Genomic DNA, 22934 nt, shown 5'->3' on the forward strand with positions numbered 1-22934 from the left:
GGACGAGGGAGGAGGGTAGAGGAGAGGAGAGGACGAGGGAGGAGGGTAGAGGAGAGGAGAGGACGAGGGAGGAGGGTAGAGGAGAGGACGAGGGAGGAGGGTAGAGGAGAGGAGAGAGTTTAAATCTCCACTCACCCCAGACAGCTCCGTTAGAGTAGAGTTCATCTCTTGGTAACAGCCAGATGCTGCACTGTGGATGTCACTGTAATACCTGAAACAATACCCACAGAACACTGTAGTACCTGGAATAACACCCACAGAACACTGTAATACCTGGAACAATACCCACAGAACACTGCAATACCTGGAACAATACCCACAGAACACTGCAATACCTGGAACAATACCCACAGAACACTGTAATACCTGGAACAATACCCACAGAACACTGTAATACCTGGAACAATACCCACTGTAATACCTGGAACAATACCCACAGAACACTGTAATACCTGGAACAACACCCACAGAACACTGTAATACCTGGAACAATACCCACTGTAATACCTGGAACAATACCCACAGAACACTGTAATACCTGGAACAATACCCACAGAACACTGTAATACCTGGAACAACACCCACAGAACACTGTAGTACCTGGAACAACACCCACTGTAATACCTGGAACAACACCCACTGTAATACCTGGAACAATACCCACAGAACACTGTAATACCTGGAACAATACCCACAGAACACTGTAATACCTGGAACAATACCCACAGAACACTGTAATACCTGGAACAATACCCACAGAACACTGTAATATCAGGAAAAACACCCACAGAACACTGTAATACCTGGAACAATACCCACAGAACACTGTAATACCTGGAACAATACCCACAGAACACTGTAATACCTGGAACAATACCCACAGAACACTGTAGTACCTGGAACAATACCCACAGAACACTGTAATACCTGGAACAATACCCACAGAACACTGTAATACCTGGAACAATACCCACAGAACACTGTAATACCTGGAACAATACCCACAGAACACTGTAATACCTGTAACAACACCCACAGAACACTGTAATACCTGGAACAAAACCCACAGAACACACTGTAATACCTGGAACAACACCCACTGTAATACCTGGAACAATACCCACAGAACACTGTAATACCTGGAACAATACCCACAGAACACTGTAATACCTGGAACAACACCCACTGTAATACCTGGAACAACACCCACAGAACACTGTAATACCTGGAACAATATCCACAGAACACTGTAATACCTGGAACAATACCCACAGAACACTGTAATACCTGGAACAATACCCACTGTAATACCTGGAACAACACCCACAGAACACTGTAATACCTGGAACAACACCCACAGAACACTGTAGTACCTGGAACAACACCCACTGTAATACCTGGAACAACACCCACTGTAATACCTGGAACAATACCCACAGAACACTGTAATACCTGGAACAATACCCACAGAACACTGTAATACCTGGAACAATACCCACAGAACACTGTAATATCAGGAAAACACCCACAGAACACTGTAATACCTGGAACAATACCCACAGAACACTGTAGTACCTGGAACAATACCCACAGAACACTGTAATACCTGGAACAATACCCACAGAACACTGTAATACCTGGAACAATACCCACAGAACACTGTAATACCTGGAACAATACCCACAGAACACTGTAGTACCTGGAACAATACCCACAGAACACTGTAATACCTGGAACAATACCCACAGAACACTGTAATACCTGGAACAATACCCACAGAACACTGTAATACCTGGAACAATACCCACAGAACACTGTAATACCTGTAACAACACCCACAGAACACTGTAATACCTGGAACAATACCCACAGAACACACTGTAATACCTGGAACAACACCCACTGTAATACCTGGAACAATACCCACAGAACACTGTAATACCTGGAACAATACCCACAGAACACTGTAATACCTGGAACAACACCCACTGTAATACCTGGAACAACACCCACAGAACACTGTAATACCTGGAACAATATCCACAGAACACTGTAATACCTGGAACAATACCCACAGAACACTGTAATACCTGGAACAATACCCACTGTAATACCTGGAACAACACCCACAGAACACTGTAATACCTGGAACAATACCCACAGAACACTGTAATACCTGGAACAACACCCACAGAACACTGTAATACCTGGAACAATACCCACAGAACACTGTAATACCTGGAACAATACCCACAGAACACTGTAATACCTGGAACAATACCCACAGAACACTGTAATACCTGGAAAAACTCCCACAGAACATACATTTGAATTTATTAAGGACCCCCCTCCCTCCATAACCTTGCTCCAATAACCCAGCTCCAATAACCCAGCTCCAATAACCAGCTCCAATAACCCAGCTCCAATAACCAGCTCCAACAACCAGCTCCAACAACCAGCTCCAACAACCAGCTCCAATAACCAGCTCCAATAACCAGCTCCAACAACCAGCTCCAACAACCAGCTCCAACAACCAGCTCCAATAACCAGCTCCAATAACCCAGCTCCAATAACCAGCTCCAACAACCAGCTCCAATAACCAGCTCCAATAACCCAGCTCCAATAACCAGCTCCAATAACCAGCTCCAATAACCAGCTCCAACAACCAGCTCCAATAACCAGCTCCAATAACCAGCTCCAATAACCAGCTCCAATAACCAGCTCCAATGACCAGCTCCAATAACCAGCTCCAATAACCAGCTCCAATAACCAGCTCCAACAACCAGCTCCAATAACCCAGCTCCAACAACCAGCTCCAATAACCCAGCTCCAACAACCAGCTCCAATAACCCAGCTCCAACAACCAGCTCCAATAACCCAGCTCCAACAACCAGCTCCAACAACCAGCTCCAATAACCCAGCTCCAATAACCCAGCTCCAATAACCAGCTCCAATAACCAGCTCCAATAACCAGCTCCAATAACCAGCTCCAATAACCAGCTCCAATAACCAGCTCCAATAAACCAGCTCCAATAACCAGCTCCAATAACCAGCTCCAATAACCAGCTCCAATAACCAGCTCCAATAACCAGCTCCAATAACCAGCTCCAATAACCCAGCTCCAATGACCAGCTCCAATAAACCAGCTCCAATAACCAGCTCCAATAACCAGCTCCAATAAACCAGCTCCAATGACCAGCTCCAATAACCCAGCTCCAATGACCAGCTCCAATAACCAGCTCCAACAACCAGCTCCAATGACCAGCTCCAATGACCAGCTCCAATAACCCAGCTCCAATGACCAGCTCCAATAACCAGCTCCAATAACCAGCTCCAACAACCAGCTCCAACAACCAGCTCCAATGACCAGCTCCAATGACCAGCTCCAATAACCAGCTCCAATAACCCAGCTCCAACAACCAGCTCCAACAACCAGCTCCAATAGCTCCTGAGTAAGAATGATAATAATGCCTGAATGGAGAGTGTTTCTATTGATTAATTATGAATGTCTGTCTCACCTCTCAACCAGCTGCTTGTATCTGGGGATCTCTCTGGCGTAGAGCAGCTTGTTCACTGGAGAATCCTGTTGACAGGAAATCAACATCACCACGTTAAGAGAGATTATGTTTGTCAAAAACAGGGTAGTCTAGTGGTTAGAGTGTAGAGGCAGCAGGTAGCCTAGTGGTTAGAGTGGAGGGGTGGCAGGTAGCCTAGTGGTTAGAGTGTAGAGGCGGCAGGTAGCCTAGTGGTTAGAGTGTAGGGGCGGCAGGTAGCCTAGTGGTTAGAGTGTAGAGGCAGCAGGTAGCCTAGTGGTTAGAGTGTAGAGGCGGCAGGGTAGCCTAGTGGTTAGAGTGTAGAGGCGGCAGGGTAGCCTAGTGGTTAGAGTGGAGGGGTGGCAGGTAGCCTAGTGGTTAGAGTGTAGAGACGGCAGGGTAGCCTAGTGGTTAGAGTGTAGAGGCGGCAGGGTAGCCTAGTGGTTAGAGTGGAGGGGTGGCAGGTAGCCTAGTGGTTAGAGTGTAGAGGCGGCAGGGTAGCCTAGTGGTTAGAGTGTAGAGGCGGCAGGGTAGCCTAGTGGTTAGAGTGTAGAGGCGGCAGGGTAGCCTAGTGGTTAGAGTGTAGAGGCGGCAGGTAGCCTAGTGGTTAGAGTGTAGGGGGGCAGGGTAGCCTAGTGGTTAGAGTGTAGAGGGGCAGGGTAGCCTAGTGGTTAGAGTGTAGAGGCGGCAGGGTAGCCTAGTGGTTAGAGTGTAGAGGAGGGATCGGCAGGTAGCCTAGTGGTTAGAGTGTAGAGGCATTATCTACTCTGGTAGGTAGCCTAGTGGTTAGAGTGTAGAGGCGGCAGGGTAGCCTAGTGGTTAGTGATGCATGTAGAAATGATGGGGCAGGGATAGCCTGAGTGGTTAGAGTGTAGAAATGGGGACAGGTAACCTAGTGGTTAGAGTGTAGAGGTGGCAGGGTAGCCTAGTGGTTAGAGTGTAGGGGGGGCAGGTAACCTAGTGGTTAGAGTGTAGAGAGAGAGATTATGTTTGTCAAAAACAAAACGACCATCATCATCATCGTCATACTAAACGACACAAAGTCTCCTGTTCCTCGGCATTATCTACTCTGAACAGAAATGATGAGGACCTACGAGATCTCCTGTCCTGAACCCCAATCAGTGATGCATTATCTACTCTGAACAGAAATGATGAGGACCTACGAGATCTCCTGTCCTGAACCCCAATCAGTGATGCATTATCTACTCTGAACAGAAATGATGAGGACCTACGAGATCTCCTGTCCTGAACCCCAATCAGTGATGCATTATCTACTCTGAACAGAAATGATGAGGACCTACGAGATCTCCTGTCCTGAACCCCAATCAGTGATGCATTATCTACTCTGAACAGAAATGATGAGGACCTACGAGATCTCCTGTCCTGAACCCCAATCAGTGATTACTGATTTCCTCTAAATAACAAATTCATTCATTCAAATGAATAAATAAACAAATACAAGCGGATTGTTTTTTTAAATTTATTTAAGTTATTTTATAAAATGACAGACCCAAGGTCCAAACTAAACTCTGCTCTGTACCACAACCCAGATATTGGGGCGGCAGGGTAGCCTAGTGGTTAGAGCGTTGGACTAGTAACCGAAAGGTTGCAAGTTCAAACCCCCGAGCCGACAAGGTACAAATCTGTCGTTCTGCCTCTGTTCCTAGGCTGTCATTGTAAATAAGAATTTGACTTGACTTAACTGATATAATAATATTGGATCAGGATTGCTGGAAGCTGGCTTGATAAAAGGCATAGGCAGACTAAATTATTTATTCGTTGATAAGATTTTATCATTTGCGCAGATGGTCGATAAATATCGACTCCCAAAAGCAGGACTTCTTCCACTTCCTTCAAGTAAGACATGTTTTTAAAGACCACCACCTTGACTGGCAACCCCGATCGTTTTTTCTTCCCCTCACAAAGGAAAATGTCTGTAAATGGTATTTATGTTGCTTTCAGGTCCTTTTCTACCGTAGACACACAGAGGGTGGAAACCAGTGTGGGAGAAAATAATTGTCTGTTACTATTGACGAGGAGATGTGTGTGAGGACATTTGGAGATATGCAAAAACAATATCTCTATGTAAATCGTACAAGAGCAATCCAGTTCAGAGTAATACACAGATTGCATATATCCCCAAATCACAGACATGTTTTCAGCTCCTCTTCCTCTTCTTCCTCTTCTCCTTAATGACAAGGTCCCTTCTATTAATGATTGGCATTAGATACTATTTGAATGGGCGCCATTGGAATATATGACATGTACATTACATTCTACAACAGATCAGTTCTACAAAGTGTGACATTTCTATAAAAATAATATTTTCAAAAAAATAAAATGACTGACCCGTCCGACTTTGTGTTCGGAGGTGGTGCAGGAGTCGATGAACGTCTGCGCGATGACAGAGAGGACGGCGTCCACGCTATCCGTCACCTGGACATCAAACACAAACTGAGGGTTCTTCAGGATGTTGACCCAGAACCTCAGAGGCAGGCTGGAGGAAAGGGAGGGAGGAGAGGTGGTTATCCAGGGAAACGACAGTCCTTTACGTAAGAAAATAAAATGATAGTGTTCAACAATATCACGTCGCTGATCACCGACAGAAGACGGAATTATAACAACCAGTCAGTTATTCAGGACGCAAGGAGATCAGTCAGTCTGCTCAGTCAGTCTGCTCAGTCAGTCTGCTCAGTCAGTCTTCTCAGTCTGCTCAGTCAGTCTGCTCAGTCAGTCTGCTCAGTCAGTCTGCTCAGTCAATCTGCTCAGTCAGTCTGCTCAGTCAGTCTGCTCAGTCAGTCTGCTCAGTCAGTCTTCTCAGTCTGCTCAGTCAGTCTGCTCAGTCAGTCTGCTCAGTCAGTCTGCTCAGTCAGTCTTCTCAGTCTGCTCAGTCAGTCTGCTCAGTCAGTCTGCTCAGTCAGTCTGCTCAGTCAATCTGCTCAGTCAGTCTGCTCAGTCAGTCTTCTCAGTCAATCTGCTCATTCAGTCTGCTCAGTCAGTCTGCTCAGTCAGTCTTCTCAGTCTGCTCAGTCAGTCTGCTCAGTCAGTCTGCTCAGTCAGTCTTCTCAGTCTGCTCAGTCAGTCTGCTCAGTCAGTCTTCTCAGTCAATCTGCTCATTCAGTCTGCTCAGTCAGTCTGCTCAGTCAGTCTTCTCAGTCTGCTCAGTCAGTCTGCTCAGTCAGTCTGCTCAGTCAGTCTGCTCAGTCAGTCTTCTCAGTCTGCTCAGTCAGTCTGCTCAGTCAGTCTGCTCAGTCAGTCTGCTCAGTCAGTCTTCTCAGTCTGCTCAGTCAGTCTGCTCAGTCAGTCTGCTCAGTCAGTCTGCTCAGTCAGTCTGCTCAGTCAGTCTTCTCAGTCAATCTGCTCATTCAGTCTGCTCAGTCAGTCTGCTCAGTCAGTCTTCTCAGTCTGCTCAGTCAGTCTGCTCAGTCAGTCTGCTCAGTCAGTCTTCTCAGTCTGCTCAGTCAGTCTGCTCAGTCAGTCTAGTCTGCTCAGTCAGTCTGCTCAGTCAGTCTGCTCAGTCAGTCTGCTCAGTCAATCTGCTCAGTCAGTCTGCTCAGTCAGTCTGCTCAGTCAGTCTGCTCAGTCAATCTGCTAATTCAGTCTGCTCAGTCAGTCTGCTCAGTCAGTCTGCTCAGTCAATCTGCTAATTCAGTCTGCTCAGTCAGTCTGCTCAGTCAGTCTGCTCAGTCAGTCTGCTCATTCAGTCTGCTCAGTCAATCTGCTCAGTCAGTCTGCTCAGTCAGTCTGCTCAGTCAGTCTGCTCAGTCAATCTGCTCATTCAGTCTGCTCAGTCAGTCTGCTCAGTCAGTCTGCTCAGTCAATCTGCTCAGTCAGTCTGCTCAGTCAATCTGCTCAGTCAGTCTGCTCAGTCAGTCTGCTCAGTCAGTCTTCTCAGTCTGCTCAGTCAGTCTGCTCAGTCAGTCTGCTCAGTCAGTCTTCTCAGTCTTCTCAGTCAGTCTGCTCAGTCAGTCTGCTCAGTCTGCTCAGTCAGTCTGCTCAGTCAGTCTTCTCAGTCTGCTCAGTCAGTCTGCTCAGTCAGTCTGCTCAGTCAATCTGCTCAGTCAGTCTGCTCAGTCAGTCTTCTCAGTCAATCTGCTCATTCAGTCTGCTCAGTCAGTCTGCTCAGTCAGTCTGCTCAGTCAGTCTTCTCAGTCTGCTCAGTCAGTCTGCTCAGTCAGTCTGCTCAGTCAGTCTTCTCAGTCTGCTCAGTCAGTCTGCTCAGTCAGTCTGCTCAGTCAGTCTTCTCAGTCTGCTCAGTCAGTCTGCTCAGTCAGTCTTCTCAGTCTGCTCAGTCAGTCTGCTCAGTCAGTCTAGTCTGCTCAGTCAGTCTGCTCAGTCAGTCTGCTCAGTCAGTCTGCTCAGTCAATCTGCTCAGTCAGTCTGCTCAGTCAGTCTGCTCAGTCAATCTGCTAATTCAGTCTGCTCAGTCAGTCTGCTCAGTCAGTCTGCTCAGTCAATCTGCTAATTCAGTCTGCTCAGTCAGTCTGCTCATTCAGTCTGCTCAGTCAATCTGCTCAGTCAGTCTGCTCAGTCAGTCTGCTCAGTCAGTCTGCTCAGTCAATCTGCTCATTCAGTCTGCTCAGTCAGTCTGCTCAGTCAATCTGCTCAGTCAGTCTGCTCAGTCAATCTGCTCAGTCAGTCTGCTCAGTCAGTCTTCTCAGTCAGTCTGCTCAGTCAGTCTGCTCAGTCAGTCTGCTCAGTCAGTCTGCTCAGTCAGTCTGCTCATTCAGTCTGCTCAGTCAGTCTGCTCAGTCAGTCTGCTCAGTCACTGATTGCAATGCAGTCGATCTCAGAAACGACCATTGAAAGTCTCCTCTAATTTTCAGTTAACTTTTATAATAGAAGACAGAAGACTTCCATTAAGTTCTATGTTCTGTTAGACAGCAGACTTTCATGAAGTTCTATGTTCTGTTAGACAGCAGACTTTCATTAAGTTCTATGTTCTGTTAGACAGCAGACTTCCATTAAGTTCTATGTTCTGTTAGACAGCAGACTTCCATTAAGTTCTATGTTCTGTTAGACAGCAGACTTCCATTAAGTTCTATGTTCTGTTAGACAGCAGACTTTCATTAAGTTCTATGTTCTGTTAGACAGCAGACTTCCATTAAGTTCTATGTTCTGTTAGACAGCAGACTTCCATGAAGTTCTATGTTCTGTTAGACAGCAGACTTTCATTAAGTTCTATGTTCTGTTAGACAGCAGACTTTCATTAAGTTCTATGTTCTGTTAGACAGCAGACTTTCATTAAGTTCTATGTTCTGTTAGACAGCAGACTTCCATTAAGTTCTATGTTCTGTTAGACAGCAGACTTTCATTAAGTTCTATGTTCTGTTAGACAGCAGACTTCCATTACGTTCTATGTTCTGTTAGACAGCAGACTTCCATTAAGTTCTATGTTCTGTTAGACAGCAGACTTCCATTAAGTTCTATGTTCTGTTAGACAGCAGACTTCCATTAAGTTCTATGTTCTGTTAGACAGCAGACTTCCATTAAGTTCTATGTTCTGTTAGACAGCAGACTTCCATTAAGTTCTATGTTCTGTTAGACAGCAGCTTACCAAAAGCTGCTTCTTTTAAAAACGTATTTAAAGTGGCTTGTGAAAGTGTTCACCCTCCTTGACATTTTTCCTTTTTTTTGTTGCCTTACAACCTGGAATTAAAATAGATTTCTTGTGGGTTTGTATCATTTGATTTACACAACATGCCTACCACTTTGAAGATGCAAAATAGGTCTGATTGTGAAACAAACAAGAAATAAGACAAAAAAAAATGAAAACTTGAGACTGCATAACTATTCACACCCCCCCCAAAGTCAATACTTTGTAGAGCCACCTTTTGCAGAAAGTCTCTTGGGGTGTGTCTCCATAAGCTTGGCACATCTAGCCACTGGGATTTTTGCCCATTCTTCAAGGAGAAACTGCTCCAGCTCCTTCAAGTTGGATGGGTTCCGCTGGTATACAGCAATCTTTAAGTCATACCACAGATCCTCATTTAAATTGTGTTCTGGGCTTTGACTAGGCCATTCCAATACATTTAAATGTTTCCCCTTAAACCACTGGTTTAGCAGTATGCTTAGGATCATTGTTCTGCTGGAAGGTGAACCTCCCTCCCAGTCTCAAATCTCTGGAAGACAAACTGTTTCCCTCAAGAATTTCCCTGTATTTAGCGCCATCCATCATTCCTTCAATTCTGACCAGTTTCTCAGTTCCTGCCGATGAAAAAAATCCCCACAGCATGATGCTGCCACCACCATGCTTCACTGTGGGGATGGTGTTCTTGGAGTGATGAGAGGTGTTTCTGTTTGCACCAGATACAGCGTTTTCCTTGATGGCCAAAAAGCTCAATTTTTGTCTCATCTGACCAGAGTACCTTCTTCCATATGTTTTGGGAGTCTCCCACGTCTTTTGGAGAACACCAAACGTGTTTGCTTATTTTTTTCTTTAAGCAATGGCTTTTCTTCTGGCCATTCTTCCGTAAAGCCCAGCTCTGTGGAGTGTACAGCTTAAAGTGGTCCTATGGACAGATACTCCAATCACCACTGTGGAGCTTTGCAGCTCCTTCAGGGTTATCTATGGTCTCTTCGTTGCCTCTCTGATTAACGCCCTCCTTGCCTGGTCTGTGAGTTTTAGTGAGCGGCCCTCTCTTGGCAGGTTTGTTGTGGTGCCATTTTCTTTCATTTTTAAATAATGGATTTAATAGTGATCCGTGGGATGTTCAACATTTCTAATATATATTTTTTTTATAACCCAACCCTGATCTGTACTTCTCCACAACTTTGTCCCTGGCCTGTTTGGAGAGCTCCTTGGTCTTCATGGTGTCCCTGACCTGTTTGGAGAGCTCCTTGGTCTTCATGGTGTCCCTGACCTGTTTGGAGAGCTCCTTGGTCTTCATGGTGTCCCTGACCTGTTTGGAGAGCCCCTTGGTCTTCATGGTGTCCCTGACCTGTTTGGAGAGCTCCTTGGTCTTCATGGTGTCCCTGACCTGTTTGGAGAGCTCCTTGGTCTTCATGGTGTCCCTGACCTGTTTGGAGAGACCCTTGGTCTTCATGGTGTCCCTGACCTGTTTGGAGAGCTCCTTGGTCTTCATGGTGTCCCTGACCTGTTTGGAGAGCCCCTTGGTCTTCATGGTGTCCCTGACCTGTTTGGAGAGCTCCTTGGTCTTCATGGTGTCCCTGACCTGTTTGGAGAGACCCTTGGTCTTCATGGTGTCCCTGACCTGTTTGGAGAGCTCCTTGGTCTTCATGGTGTCCCTGACCTGTTTGGAGAGCTCCTTGGTCTTCATGGTGTCCCTGACCTGTTTGGAGAGCTCCTTGGTCTTCATGGTGTCCCTGACCTGTTTGGAGAGCTCCTTGGTCTTCATGGTGTCCCTGACCTGTTTGGAGAGCCCCTTGGTCTTCATGGTGTCCCTGACCTGTTTGGAGAGCTCCTTGGTCTTCATGGTGTCCCTGACCTGTTTGGAGAGCCCCTTGGTCTTCATGGTGTCCCTGACCTGTTTGGAGAGCCCCTTGGTCTTCATGGTGTCCCTGACCTGTTTGGAGAGCTCCTTGGTCTTCATGGTGTCCCTGACCTGTTTGGAGAGCTCCTTGGTCTTCATGGTGTCCCTGACCTGTTTGGAGAGCTCCTTGGTCTTCATGGTGTCCCTGACCTGTTTGGAGAGCTCCTTGGTCTTCATGGTGTCCCTGACCTGTTTGGAGAGCCCTTGGTCTTCATGGTGTCCCTGACCTGTTTGGAGAGCTCCTTGGTCTTCATGGTGTCCCTGACCTGTTTGGAGAGCTCCTTGGTCTTCATGGTGTCCCTGACCTGTTTGGAGAGCTCCTTGGTCTTCATGGTGTCCCTGACCTGTTTGGAGAGCTCATTGGTCTTCATGGTGTCCCTGACCTGTTTGGAGAGCTCCTTGGTCTTCATGGTGTCCCTGACCTGTTTGGAGAGCCCCTTGGTCTTCATGGTGTCCGACCTGTTTGGAGAGCTCCTTGCAGACTTCTGGGGCCTGTTTGGAACAGGTCTTCATGGTGTCCCTGACCTGTTTGGAGATCATGTGACTTCATGTGTCCCTGACCTGTTTGGAGAGCTCCTTGGTCTTCATGGTGTCCCTGACCTGTTTGGAGAGCTCCTTGGTCTTAATAGTGTCCCTGACCTGTTTGGAGGCTCCTTGGTCTTCATGGTGTCCCTGACCTGTTTAGGAGAGCTCCTTGGTCTTCATGGTGTCCCTGACCTGTTTGGAGAGCTCCTTGGTCTTCATGGTGTCCCCACCTGTTTGGAGAGCTCATTGGTCTTCATGGTTTGTTTGGAGCTCCTTGGTCTTCATGGTGTCCCTGACCTGTTTGGAGAGCTCATTTCTTCATGGTGTCCCTGACCTGTTTGGAGAGCTCCTTGATCTTCATGGTGCTGTTCTTGGTAGTGTTGCAGACTCTGGGGCCTTTCAGAACAGGTATATATATAAGATCATGTGACAGATCATGTGACAAGCAACAAACTTTTATTTAATTAATAGTGCCACTTCTGAAGGTAATTGGTTGCAAAGATCTTATTTAGGGGCTTCATAGCAAAGGGGTGAATACATATTCAGAGGGGGTGAATACATATGCACTCACCACTTTCCTTTGACATTTTTTAGCATTTTTTGAAACAAGTAATTATTTTTCATTTCACTTCACCAATTTGGACTATTTTGTGTCTGTCCATTACATGAAATCGAAATAAAAACCCATATAAATTACAGGTTGTAAAGCAACAAAATAGGAAAATATGCCAAGGGGATGAATACTTTTGAAAGCACTGTAGACTTTACAGAAATCAATCCAGGACCAAGTGACTGACTGGGCCCGTTGGTCCTCTTGAAGCACAATAAGCATCAATCAGCCAATGGTTGTCTGACTGGGCCCGTTGGTCCTCTTGAAGAACAATAAACATCAATCAGCCAATGGTTGTCTGACTGGGCCCGTTGGTCCTCTTGAAGCACAATAAGCATCAATCAGCCAATGGTTGTCTGACTGGGCCCGTTGGTCCTCTTGAAGAACAATAAACATCAATCAGCCAATGGTTGTCTGACTGACCTGTTTGTCTTCCAGATGTGCACGGTCTCGGGGTCGTCGATGCCGTGTTTCTCCGCCATGTCATCCAGGAAGTCGAAGAAGAAACGCACAGCGATGGGAGGAGGACGCTTGGTGTTGAGGATGGCTACGAACACATCGTCGACAAACTTCTGCAGCGTCCCCTGGAGGGGAGAGAGACACAACAGCTAGGTATATATATTCTACCAGCTACATATCTATATAGCTTCTACATTCAAACAGTATGGGTAATACAGTATGTAACTGGTATATCCTTGGTCTGTTCCCTCTGTGTGTGTGTGTGTGTGTGTGTGTGTGTGTGTGTGTGTGTGTGTGTGTGTGTGTGTACCTACCTTCATAGATAGTAGTCGTGTCAGGTATATCTCTGGTATGGCCTTGGCCCTCTCCCTCTCTCTCATGCTGCTCTTCCTGTGTTTGGGGATCTCTGGTTCCTCGTTGGACTTCACCAGGTGCCACAGCCTCAGCCCCTCCTCCCCCTCCCCTCCAGCATGGGTGTGTGTGTACTCTACGGTAGCGCACAGAGGACACACTTCAGGTCACATGCTTTCCTGTGTTTGGGGATCTCTCTCGGCACTGTATTCCTAAAACTGTGTGTGTGTGTGTGTGTGTGTGTGTGTGTGACATTTTGGACAGGTGTGTGTGTGTGTGTGTGTACCTATCCTTCATAGATAGTAGTACATGTCTCTGATACATGTATAGGGTGCCATTTGGCCCTCAGTTCTTCATGCTGCTAAACTTCCTGCTTTGGTATAAAACTCTGCTATATAGTATTAAACAGGCTATATAGCCTAAAACAGCCCCTATAGTCCCCTAAACAGCATATGTATTAAACAGGCTATATAGTATTATAACAGGTTATATAGTAGTATAACAGGTTATATAGTATTATAAACGGCACTGGCTATAAAACTAGTATTAAACAGGCTATATAGTATTAAACAGGGGGAAACATAGTATAAAACATACTATATAGTATAAAACATGCTATATAGTATTAAAGGGCCATATTATAAAACAGTTCTATATAGTATAAAACAGGCTATATAGTATAAAACAGGCTATATAGTATAAAACAGGCTATATAGTATTAAACAGGCTATATAGTATTAAACAGGCTATATAGTAGTATTAAACAGGCTATATAGTATTAAACAGGCTATATAGTAGTATTACAGGCTATATAGTATTATAACAGGCTATATAGTAGTATTACACAGGCTATATAGTATTAAACAGGCTATATAGTATTAAACAGGCTATATAGTATTAAACAGGCTATATAGTATTAAACAGGATATATAGTATTAAACAGGCTATATAGTATTAAACAGGTTCTATAGTATTAAACAGGCTATAGTAAACAGGCTATATAGTATAAAACAGGCTATATAGTATAAAACAGGTTATATAGTATAAACAGGCTATATAGTAGTATAACAGGTTATATAGTATAAACAGGATTCTATAGTATTATAACAGGCTCTATAGTATTATAACAGGCTATATAGTATTAAACAGGCTATATAGTAAACAGGCTATATAGTATAAAACAGGTTCTATATAGTATAAAACAGGTTCTATATAGTATTATAACAGGCTATATAGTATATAACAGGTTATATAGTATAACAGGTTCTATAGTATAAAACAGGCTATATAGTATTATAACAGGTTCTATAGTATTAAACAGGCTATATAGTATAAACAGGCTATATAGTATAAAACAGGTTCTATATAGTATAAACAGGTTCTATAGTATTAAACAGGCTATATAGTATTAAACAGGCTATATAGTAGTCTAACAGGTTCTATAGTAGTATAACAGGCTATATAGTATAACAGGTTATATAGTATAAACAGGCTATATAGTAGTATAACAGGCTATATAGTAGTATAACAGGCTATAGTAGTATTATAAAGGTATATAGTATATACAGGTTATATAGTATAACAGGTTCTATAGTATAAACAGGTTCTATGGTATAACAGGTTCTATAGTAGTATAACAGGTTCTATGGTATAACAGGTTCTATAGTATAACAGGTTCTATAGTATAACAGGTTATATAGTATAACATGTTCTATAGTATAACAGGTTCTATAGTAGTATAACAGGTTCTATAGTAGTATAACAGGTTCTATAGTATAAACAGGTTCTATAGTATAACAGGTTCTATAGTATTATAACAGGTTCTATAGTAGTATAACAGGTTATAGTAGTATAACAGGTTCTATAGTATAACAGGTTCTATAGTATAACAGGTTCTATAGTTGTATAGCAGGTTCTATAGTATAACAGGTTCTATAGTAGTATAACAGGTTCTATAGTAGTATAACAGGTTCTATAGTAGTATACAGGTTCTATAGTATAACAGGTTCTATAGTAGTATAACAGGTTCTATAGTAGTATAACAGGTTCTATAGTATATAACAGGTTCTATAATAACAGGTTCTATAGTAGTATAAAAGGTTCTATAGTATAACAGGTTCTACAGTAGTATAACAGGTTCTAGAATAACAGTGTTTACTATAACCAGTCTGTAGACTATAACAGGTTCTATGGTATAACAGGTTCTAAGTAGTATAACAGGTTCTATAGTATAACAGGTTCTATAGTATAAACAGGTTCTATAGTAGTATAACAGGTTCTATAGTATAACAGGTTCTATAGTAGTATAACAGGTTCTATAATATAACAGGTTCTATAGTAGTATAACAGGTTCTATAGTATAACAGGTTCTATAGTATAACAGGTTCTATAGTATAACAGGTTCTATAGTAGTATAACAGGTTCTATAGTATAACAGGTTCTATAGTATTATAACAGGTTCTATAGTAGTATAACAGGTTCTATAGTAGTATAACAGGTTCTATAGTATAACAGGTTCTATAGTATAAACAGGTTCTATAGTTGTATAGCAGGTTCTATAGGTATAACAGGTTCTATAGTAGTATAACAGGTTCTATAGTAGTATAACAGGTTCTATAGTATATACAGGTTCTATAGTATAACAGGTTCTATAGTAGTATAACAGGTTCTATAGTAGTATAACAGGTTCTATAGTATAACAGGTTCTATAATGATATAACAGGTTCTATAGTAGTATAACAGGTTCTATAGTATAACAGGTTCTACAGTAGTATAACAGGTTCTATAGTAATAACAGTGTTTACTCTCTCCAGTCTGGTAGACCTGGTGAATCCCCACGACAGCAGCTGATCTGGGGATAACAGAGTTCTATAGTAGTATAACAGGTTCTATAGTAGAAAACACTAACAGCTATAACATCCAAGCTGTGTTCAGTGGGTAACACATCAGCACAAGGTTCTAGTGTTTCTGATTGGATAAGACAGGCTCTCCACCTTCCAGTTGTATCCTAAACACCACTCTATACTAGTATAACACCACTCTACACTCCTATAACACCACTCTACACTCCTATGAACACCACTCTATACTCCTCCTGAACACCACTCTGCACTCCTCCTAACACCACTCTGCACTCCTCCTGAACACCACTCTGCACTCCTACTGAACACCACTCTGCACTCTCCTGAACACCACTCTGCACTCCTACTGAACACCACTCTGCAGCTGATCCTGAACACCACTCTGCACTCCTCCTGAACACCACTCTGCACCTGAGGAACAAAACACCACTCCTATGAACACCACTCTGCACTCCTGGGGAACACCACTCTGCACAACACCACTCTGCACTTAGTGTTTCTGATTGGACACCACTCTGGCTCTCCTACCTTCACCACTTGCACTCCTCCTGAACACCACTCTGCACTCCTACTGAACACCACTCTGCACTCCTACTGAACACCACTCTGCACTCCTCCTGAACACCACTCTGCACTCCTACTGAACACCACTCTGCACTCCTACTGAACACCACTCTGCACTCCTACTGAACACCACTCTGCACTCCTCCTGAACACCACTCTGCACCCTACTGAACACCACTCTGCACTCCTCCTGAACACCACTCTGCACTCCTACTGAACACCACTCTGCACTCCTCCTGAACACCACTCTGCACTCCTACTGAACACCACTCTGCACTCCTACTGAACACCACTCTGCACTCCTACTGAACACCACTCTGCACTCCTACTGAACACCACTCTGCACTCCTACTGAACACCACTCTCTGCACTCCTACCTGAACACCACTCTGCACTCCTCCTGAACACCACTCTGCACTCCTACTGAACACCACTCTGCACTCCTACTGAACACCACTCTGCACTCCTACTAAACAAGACTCTGCACTCCTACTGAACACCACTCTGCACTCCTACTAAACAAGACTCTGCACTCCTACTGAACACCACTCTGCACTCCTACTGAACACCACTCTGCACTCCTACTGAACACCACTCTGCACTCCCACTGAACACCACTCTGCACTCCTCCTGAACACCACTCTGCACTCCTACTGAACACCACTCTGCACTCCTACTGAACACCACTCTGCACTCCTCCTGAACACCACTCTGCACTCCTCCTGAACACCACTCTGCACTCCTCCTGAACACCACTCTGCACTCCTCCTGAACACCACTCTGCACTCCTCCTGAACACCACTCTGCACTCCTACTGAACACCACTCTGCACTCCTACTGAACACCACTCTGCACTCCTACTGAACACCACTCTCCACTCCTACTGAACACCACTCTGCACTCCTCCTGAACACCACTCTGCACTCCTCCTGAACACCACTCTGCACTCCTACTGAACACCACTCTCTGCACTCCTACTGAACACCACTCTGCACTCCTCCTGAACACCACTCTGCACTCCTACTGAACACCACTCTGCACTCCTCCTGAACACCACTCTCCACTCCTACTGAACACCACTCTGCACTCCTACTGAACACCACTCTGCACTCCTCCTGAACACCACTCTGCACTCCTACTGAACACCACTCTGCACTCCTACTGAACACCACTCTGCACTCCTACTGAACACCACTCTGCACTCCTCCTGAACACCACTCTGCACTCCTCCTGAACACCACTCTACACTCCTCCTGAACACCACTCTGCACTCCCACTGAACACCACTCTGCACTCCTACTGAACACCACTATAGTGGTCTCTGTGTGTAGTGGATGTTTGTGTGTGTGTGTGTGGTACCTTGTAGTGCTGCAGAGTGTTGAGTTTCTTCCAGCGCCCTGGACGATCGCTGTGACGTCATCGTCTGACAGTGTCAGGTGACCCGCCTGTCCCGATGCCATTCTGACGAGACAAATCATATATGTTGTCTGAATGCTGCAAGACCTGGTTGAACCCAGGTTGTCTGAATGCTACAAGACTGGGTTGAACCCAGGTTGTCTGAATGCTACAAGACTGGGTGAACCCAGGTTGTCTGAGTGCTGCAAGACCTGGTTGAACCCAGGTTGTCTGAATGCTGCAAGACTGGGTTGAACCCGGTTGTCTGAATGCTGCAAGACTGAACTGTCTGAATGCTGCAAGACTGGGCCCCAGGTTGTCTGAATGCTGCAAGACTGGGTTGAACCCGGGTTGTCTGAATGCTGCAAGACTGGGTTGAACCCAGGTTGCCTGAATGCTGCAAGACTGGGTTGCCTGAATGCTACAAGACTGGGCTGAACCCAGGTCTGAATGCTGCAAGACTGGGTTGAACCCAGGTGTCTGAATGCCAAGACTGGAACCCAGGTTGTCTGAATGCTGCAAGACTGGGTTGAACCCAGGTTGTCTGAATGCTGCAAGACTGGGTTGAACCCAGGTTGTCTGAATGCTGCAAGACTGGGTTGAACCCGGGTTGTCTGAATGCTGCAAGACTGGGTTGAACCCAGGTTGCCTGAATGCTGCAAGACTGAACCCAGGTTGAACCCAAGACTGTTGTTGCCTGAATGCTGCAAGACTGGGTTGAACCCAGGTTGTCTGAATGCTACAAGACTGGGTTGAACCCAGGTTGCCTGAATGCTACAAGACTGAGTTAGCTAACACATGTCAGGTCTCAGGTAAATTTGTTCATTACCCGAGTGTGGTTTCAAATAAATATCTGTTTGCACTTTGGACTGCAAAGCGTTGAACGAAAGGTGCTTTATCAACTAAATGGGTTCATTATTCCTTACATTGGTTCTGGAAACCACTTCACTGGTCTATTCCTTACCCAGGCCTCTATTCCTTACCCAGGCCTCTATTCCTTACCCAGGTCTCTGTTCCTTACCCATGGTCCTCAGTTCCTTACCCAGGCCTCTATTCCTTACCCAGGCCTCTGTTCCTTACCCAGGTCTCTGTTCCTTACCCAGGCCTCTATTCCTTACCCAGGCCTCTATTCCTTACCCAGGCCCCTATTCCTTACCCAGGCCTCTATTCCTTACCCAGGTCTCTGTTCCTTACCCATGGTCCTCAGTTCGTTACCCAGGCCTCTATTCCTTACCCAGGCCTCTATTCCTTACCCAGGTCTCTGTTCCTTACCCAGGCCTCTATTCCTTACCCAGGCCTCTATTCCTTACCCAGGCCTCTATTCCTTACCCAGGGCTCTGTTCCTTACCCAGGTCTCTGTTCCTTACCCAGGCCTCTATTCCTTACCCAGGTCCCTGTTCCTTACCCAGAGTCCTCTGTTCCTTACCCAGGTCTAGTGAGTCTGCAGCAGGTCTCTGTGAGAAGGGAGCTCCTTTATAGATCTGGTCTAGGATTTTGTCTTTGACCTGTGTGATGGTGTCGGTGTCCAACACCTTGACCGGACACGGCTGCACCTCCACACCACTCTTCACCATCACCGTCAGAGTCTGACCAGGGGAGAGAGGAGGGGGGACGATGTCAATACACAAACCAAGGAAACTAAGGTAGGCTCAGAAACTTGATATCATACAGCAGGGTAGTAAAGAGTTGGAAGAGGAGAGAGAGACAGAGAGAGAGAGAGAGAGAGAGAGACAGACAGACACAGAGAGAGAGAGAGAGAGACAGAGACAGACAGAGAGAGAGAGAGAGAGCAGAGAGAGAGACAGAGAGAGAGAGAGAGAGAGATGAAGAGTAGAGAGAGAGAGAGAGAGAGAGAGAGAGAGAGAGAGAGAGAGAGAGAGAGAGAGAGAGAGAGAGAGAGCAGAGAGAGAGAGAGAGAGAGAGAGAGAGAGTGAGAGAGAGAGAGAGTGAGAGAGAGAGAGAGAAGAGAGAGAGAGATAGAGAGAGAGAAAATACCATCACAAGACCTTACTTTAAACCAAAACAAATACGCAAGAAAAACTCATCTTCCTAGAAAACACAATTAAAAACAACCAGAACCCAACTGACTAACAAATGACTGAGGCTGAACTTTGGAAGAAAAGCCTTAAAGACACCTGAAAGGTGTCCATGACAGCATCAGGAATTAAATACACACAATCCTCCTGAGCTGCAGGACGCCTTATTCAGACGATTCAACCTAGTTTTGGAGAGTGGCTGCCTCCCTGATACACTACATGGCCAAAAGTATGTGGACATCCCTTCAAATGAGTGGATTTGGCTATTTCAGCCCCACCCGTTGCTGACAGGTGGATAAAATCGGGCACACACCCATGCAATCTCCATAGACAAACATCGGCGGTAGAATGGCCCTTACTGAAGAGCTCTGTGACGTTCAACATGGCACCGTCATAGGATGCCACCTTTCCAACAAGTCAGTTCATCACATTTCTGCCCTGCTAAAATTGCCCCGGTCTACTGTAAGTGCTGTTGTTATTGTGAAGCAGAAAAGTATAGGAGCAACAACGGCTCAGCCGCAAAGTGGTAGGCCACACAAGCTCACAGAACGGGACCGCCGAGTGCTGAAGCGCGTAAAGATCATCTGTCCTGTCTGGGTCCCAACTGCCTCTGGAAGCAACGCATAATAACTATTAATCGGAATGGGTTTCCATGGCCGAGCAGCCACACACAAGCCTAAGATCACCATGCGCAATGCCAAGCGTCGGCTGGAGTGGTGTAAAACTCGACACCATCGGACTCTGGAGCAGTGGAAACTAATCTTGGTTTGGCGGATGCCAGGAGAACATTACCTGCCCAAATGCTTAGTGCCAACTGTAAAGTTTGGTGGATGAGGAATAATGGTCTGGGGCTGTTTTTCATGGTTCGGGCCCTTTAGTTCCAGTGAAGGGAAATCTTAACGCTATAGCATACAATGACATTCTAGATGATTCAGTTTGGGGAAGGCTCTTTCCTGTTTCAGCATGACAGGAAGGTCCTTTCCTTTCCTGTTTCCTGTGCACAAAGCTCTTTCCTGTTTCCTGTGCACAAAGCTCTTTCCTGTTTCCTGTGCACAAAGCTCTTTCCTGTTTCAGCATGACAGGAAGGTCCTTTCCTTTCCTGTTTCCTGTGCACAAAGCTCTTTCCTGTTTCAGCATGACAGGAAGGTCCTTTCCTTTCCTGTTTCCTGTGCACAAAGCGAGCTCTATACAGAAATGGTTGTTTAGATCTGTGTGGAAGAACTTGACTGGCCTGCACAGAGCCCTGACCTCAACCCCATCGAACACCTTTTGGATGAATTGGAACGCAGACTGCGAGCCAGACCTAATCTCCCAACATCAGTGCCCAACCTTATGAATGCTCTTGTGGCTGGATGGAAGCAAGTCCCTGCAGCAATGTTCCAACATCTAGTGGAAAACCTTCCCAGAAGAGTGGAGGCTGTTATAGCAGCAATGTTCCAACATCTAGTGGAAAGCCTTCCCAGAAGAGTGGAGGCTGTTATAGCAGCAAAGGGGGGACCAACTCCATATTAATGCCCATGATTTTGGAATGAGATGTTGGACGAGTACTTTTGTGGTATTTGGAACCCCCATATATAAAAGGTGACAAATGAAATGAGATCCTAATAACTACAGGGGAAACTGTTCTGCTGTATTCTCAGTGAAATGAGACCCTAATAACTACAGGGGAAACTGTTCTGCTGTATTCTCAGTGAAATGAGACCCTAATAACTACAGGGGAAACTGTTCTGCTGTATTCTCAGTGAAATGAGACCCTAATAACTACAGGGGAAACTGTTCTGCTGTATTCTCAGTGAAATGAGACCCTAATAACTACAGGGGAAACTGTTCTGCTGTATTCTCAGTGAAATGAGACCCTAATAACTATGTGTCACCAGTAACATGGGGAAACTGTTCTCAGTGACCGAATACAGACCTTCCTCGCACAACGTAACGCTCTCAGCAAAACACAAATTCTCTTTCTACCCAGACACGGGACAACAGACCACATACTCGCATTACACACACTAATAAACCAGCAGAGGAAAAAGTATTTGCGTGTTTTGTTGATTTTCGTATGGATTATATTATAGAACCCTCCACAGCGGCGTTGAGGGTAAAGTATACCACATCTAAAAACACATGTAGTATTAAACTGAAAAATAAAAGAACAGAGTTCTTTGCACAGGAGAGGAGCGAGGAGTGAGGCAAGGGTGCAGTTTAAGTCCAAACCTGTTCAACGTCTACTTCCAACAAACTACCAGTGTTGTTGGACAATTCTGTAGCCCCTCCTGCTCTACCCAGATGTCCCTACTGTCACCAACAGATCAAGATTTACAGGAACAACTTAACATTCTTCAGGAATAAAGAATCAACTGGACAACCAACATCCAGGAATCAGAGCAGCAGACAGTCCTTCAAATAGGAAAAACCATGGTTGAACATGTCCAATGGTACAGCTACCTGGGACAATCAGTGCCTCTGGTGGATTTGGTCTGGCAGTGATTGAACTAAAAGAAAAAGCCAGGAGAGAGAGACAGAGAGACAGAGAGTAGAGAGGAGAGTAGACAGAGAGAGAGAGAGTAGAGAGGAGAGTAGAGAGGAGAGGGGAGAGTAGAGAGGAGAGTAGAGAGGAGAGTAGAGAGGAGAGAGGAGAGTAGAGAGGAGAGAGGGAGAGGAGAGTAGAGGGGAGAGTAGAGAGGAGAGTAGAGAGGAGAGTAGAGAGGAGAGAGGAGAGAGGAGAGGAGAGGAGAGAGAGAGAGAGAGGAGAGAGGAGAGAGGAGAGGAGAGTAGAGAGTAGAGAGGAGAGGAGAGAGGAGAGAGGAGAGTAGAGAGGGAGAGGAGAGGAGAGAGGAGGAGAGGAGAGAGGAGAGGAGAGGAGAGTAGAGTAGAGAGGAGAGAGGAGAGGAGGAGAGAGGAGAGGGAGAGAGGAGAGGAGAGAGGAGAGGAGAGGAGAGAGGAGAGTAGAGAGGAGAGGGGAGAGGAGAGAGGAGAGGAGAGAGGAGAGTAGAGTAGAGAGGAGAGAGGAGAGGAGAGAGAGGAGAGTAGAGAGGAGATAGGAGGAGAGGAGAGGAGAGAGGAGAGGAGAGTAGAGAGGAGAGTGGAGAGGAGAGTAGAGAGGGAGAGTA

General features: G+C 45.5%; 1 pseudogene; it reads right to left on the reverse strand.

The window, feature by feature from the left end:
* Positions 1–22934, reverse strand: part of LOC115127405 (plexin-B1-like) — an 81583-nt pseudogene that overhangs the window by 7645 nt on the left and 51004 nt on the right.

The sequence above is a fragment of the Oncorhynchus nerka genome, linkage group LG7 (genome assembly GCF_034236695.1).
Source record: "Oncorhynchus nerka isolate Pitt River linkage group LG7, Oner_Uvic_2.0, whole genome shotgun sequence".
NCBI classification, from domain to species: Eukaryota; Metazoa; Chordata; class Actinopteri; order Salmoniformes; family Salmonidae; genus Oncorhynchus; species Oncorhynchus nerka.